A 4,674-nucleotide genomic window follows, 5' to 3' on the forward strand; every position below is an offset into this window, starting at 1 on the left:
TCCCCTGAACTTAATGTGAGTGGAGTTAGTCTGAAAAATAATCTGTGGGAGAAACTGGAAGAACTGATGATTCCTCTGAGAGTAGAGGAAGGGAGAAAGGAAGGAACGGAGGAGGGGGGTGAGGAGGCCAGTGAAATGGAGCCACCTGACGTGCCTACTCCCTGTGACCCCAGAATCTCCAGGAAAATTTTGGGTATGAGTAGATTTTTTTTTTTGTAATAGGAACTGATAAAAAGGTGGCATTTTGCATCTGAGCAATACATAGATGGACCTAGATTCAGAGAAAAGGATGAGGAAGGAAACTATGAAACCGGGAATTTTAAGACCTATTTCCTCAAGTGTGTAAGGATCGGGGCATTCTTTGCTGATGCCTGGGTTGTATAAATGGGTTTAACAGTTTATACAAAGTTTTGTAATGACACTGCTCTTGGTTTCCTAGCAACACTGGCAGTCGGGATGTTGGCACCCTGAGCTTCACGCAAATTCCTTTGCTTGGCTCATTCAGCCTGACGGTTGTATTCCAGGGAGGGGAGTGGTTTTAAGTCCCATTATTTAATAACAGTAACCTGAGAAATTCCACTCCCAGAGGAGGAAATCTAAGACAGTTGTTAGCTTGGGGCATTTCTTATCCATCAACTATGGAAGTGAGCCTTAAAATCTTTTGCTCGAGTGCCCCATTAAAAAAATGATTAGAAATCCCGTGACCCTTGATATTTTTTAAGTTAACATAATTATATGGAAATATTAAGTATACTCTGATGTCTGGCCTTTTTCTCTCAACATAGGGACTCTGAGATTCATCCATTTTGTTGTCTGTATCAGTGATTCATGCTTTTGGTATCGCTGAGTAATATTCATTATAGAAATACACCACAGTTTATCCATTCTTCTCTTTCTAGAAGTTTCCAGTGTTTTGGCTTATGAATCCATTTTCCCTAAGCATTCTCATACAAGCCTGTTATGATGATTACCACATTAATTTTTTTTCTTGGATACATTTTTAAGATTTGCTGGAATTTCTGAGCCATAGAGTATATGTGTACATGTATATTTAATTTTTGTAATAAACTGCCAAACAATTTCACAAAGTGGTTGTACCATTTTATACTCTCACCATCAGTGTATGGGAATTCTGGTTGTTCCATATCCTCACTGACACTTGGTATTGTTAGTCTTTTTAATTTTAGCTGCTCTAGTGGTATGAAATGATCTCATTGAAGCGCATTTCCCTCAGAGCTAATAACGTTGATCTCTAATGACTTTATGTGACATTCATATGTTATTTTCTGGTGAAATTTCTATTCAAGTTTTTGATCATTTTTAAAGATAGAAATCGCAATGTAATCTATTTAGCCTAAATGCACTGCAATAGCATTAAATGTTTCTAGAACAACTACTCAAACTAAAGGCAAAGATTGTCAGAGTGAATAAAAATGTAACTATCTCATGCTTATGTATAAGGACACACAAACATTGAAAGTAAAAACCTGAGAAAATAAATCTATAAACACTAACCAAAAGAAAACTGATATCAAAAAAAGGCACAAAATATTACTAGAGATAAAGAGTGGCATTTTTTATTGAAGAAACAGTCCATGACCAAGATGATACAACAATATGAATAAATCGATACAATACAATAAAATACAAATTAAATCCTTTTGACCCGGATGATTATAAAAATAAAACATGTAAAATCTTGTGGGATGCAGAAAAAGCTGTATTTAGAGGAGAATTAACGGGCTTAAATGCGTGTACTAGGAAAGAAAAAAAGCTGAATACCAGTTTATTCGTCACAATTATCTTAGGGTAGAAATAGCCAAGTAAAACCAAAGAGAGGAAAAGATAGAAAATAATAAAGACAGGAGCAGAAATTAATGAAAGTGCAAAGAAATGCACAATAGAGACTATTAATAGAGCCAAGTGTTTTCTAAAAAAATAATGTTAGTAAGTTCTTATGAGACTGAGCAATATAAAAAGAAAAGGCACAATTTACTGATATTAGGCTTAGAAGGGCAAGTATTGTCTTAGATCATATAAATATCACATGAACATAATACGAGGACATTATCTTAACTGATTCCTTGCATAGACTTTGCTAGTTGAAGAGATTATGCTTCTTTTCTTTTCTTCTTTTCTTTCTTTTTTTTTTTTTTTGTTTAAGATTTCATTTATATATTTGACAGAGGGAAAGACAGCAGGAGAGGGACATAAGCAGAGGGGAGTAGGAAAGGGAGAAGGAAGCTCCTTGAGGAGCAGGGAGCCCAACATGGGGCTGGATCCCAGGATCCTGGGATCATGACCTGAGCCGAAGGTAGATGCTTAACCGACGGAGCCACCCAGGCACCTGATTATGCTTATTTTCTTAAAGAGGTATTCAAGTCAATTTGGCAGTTTTTTTGTAATAAAATAATACATTGGCATCTTAGTTGCTAATCTGATGTTTTTTCAGTTTAGTTAGAGTGACCCAGTTCTACAGCTTGAAAAACCCTTTGCAAACCAACCTAGTTGGGTCTTTGCATAAGTAAAGCAGAGGACCAGACATTGACCCCAAATTATTCCAGACGATGAGCAGTCCTGCCATTGGCCCAGTTGGATCCTTTCTCTTGAATTTTAATGTGTAATTTTTTTCTGTTGCATGTGCACATAAGATCATGTTTTATGTGGGGCACCCGGGTGGCTCAGTGGGTTAAAGCCTCTCTGCCTTTGGCCCGGGTCATGATCCCAGGGTCCTGGGATCAAGCCCTGTGTCAGGCTCCCTGCTCAGCTGGAAGTCTGGTTTTCCCTCTCCCTCTGCCCTCTGCCTGCTGCTTGTGCGCGCGCGCTCTCTCTCAAGTAAATAAATAAAAATCTTGAAAAAAGGAAAAACAACATTTGGGGGAATTCTGAGGGGAGAAGCTGGCAGGATAGATGGACTAGGTTCTGGTTGTGAAAGATCTTGAAAGAGATAACTTTCTGTAAATACTTGGGACTCACCAAAGATTTCCAAATGTGGGCGTGACATAAACAAACTGGTATTTCAGAAAGTAAGCAAGCTTGTTCTTAGAGCTTCTCAAACAAATGAATGTTATGTGTTATATTCTCTTTCCTAGGTTGTAAGTAACATATATATATGAAGTCCTCAAAATATTTTTGACTGATTAATTGACTGATAGACTCTCTTTTATGAGTTAACTAACGCCAGCTTGCTTATACAAAGTGCTGTGGAAGACCTAGGTGTTAGTTCTCTTCCTGTAAGAGTTTAAATACAGTGAGGAGGTAATATTTATACACATAATACAGAAAGAAAGATGGACCAGGAGTAAAAGAACATGAATTCTAGATCCATCTCCTCCATTTTAGTTGTTTATAAAACACATAGTAGGGGCGCCTGGGTGGCTCTGTTGGTTAAGCGTCTGCCTTTGGCTCAGGTCCTAATCCCGGGGTCCTGGGATCGAGCCCCACATTGGGCTCTCCACTCAGCAGGGAGCCTGCTTCTCCCTCTCCCTCTCCTGCTCCCCCTGCTTGTGCTCTCTCTCTGTCAAATAAATAAATAAAATCTTTAAAAAACCCAAATATTCAGTAACCATCAATGATGTGTCAGATATCTGCTGAATTTTAGATATATGCTGATCAGCTAAATAATCATGGGCTTTGTTCTCATGGAGCTTCTGTGTTCAGTGGAAGATAAAGATATCAAACAATCACCAAAGTTTATTCAACAAATATATATTGAGTATATATAGGTGCTTGAGGTAATGATGAAAAAGCAGACAGAGAGGGCACCTGGGTGGCTCAGTGGGTTAAGCCTCTGCTTTTGACTCGGGTCATGGTCTCAGGGTCCTGTGATCGAGTCCTGCGTCGGGCTCTCTGCTCAGTGGGGAGCCTGCTTCCCTCTCTCTCTCTGGCTGCCTCTCTGCCTGCTTGTGCTCTCTCTCCCTCTCTCTGTCAAATAAATAAATAAATTAAAAAAAAAGAAAAAAAGCAGACAAAGATCTGTGACCACAGAGGGTTTACATTCTAGTGGGAGAAGACAGAAAATAAGCTCTAGACAAAAATAAGGTAAGGTATCACATCTTATTAGATGACAGGTATTATGGAAAAAAGAAATTAAAAGTCAGGTAAAGATTTTTAGTAATGGAGGGGGATTGCAGGTAAGAGTTTGGAAGAGGTTGACATTTGAAACAGGACAGAGTGGCCTCATTGGCAAGAGGATGTATAAGCAAGGACTTAGAAGAGTTTGGGAAATTGACAGTGCAGATATCCAGGGGAAATGTATTTCTGGCCAAGGAAATAGCCAATGTAAAGATCCTAACACAGAGAGCATTCTGGAATGTTCCTGGCATAGCAATGAAGCCAGATCATCTGAAACACAGTAAGCCGAGGCGGGGGTGGAGGGTGGAGCGGGGTGAGGTGGAAAGCAGGTATCAGAAAGGTCGTGTCGATTTTGCAGGATCTTGTGGGTCAGGTCATTGCAAGGATTTTGACTTTATGGAGAGAAATGGAGACCCATTACAGGAGTTTGAGCAGAGCTGACTGACATTTTAACAGGAGGACTGGCTTCATATTACAACCTGTGGCCAAAATGTGATAGGTATGCCCAGAGGTAGGAAATAGGAGGACCAAATTCATAAAATATCTGTGTGATATTAACCTAAGCTTAACCAGCTTCCATGGCTAGCTGGGTCATCGTGT

Source organism: Lutra lutra, chromosome 6 (genome assembly GCF_902655055.1).
Source record: "Lutra lutra chromosome 6, mLutLut1.2, whole genome shotgun sequence".
Taxonomy (NCBI): domain Eukaryota; kingdom Metazoa; phylum Chordata; class Mammalia; order Carnivora; family Mustelidae; genus Lutra; species Lutra lutra.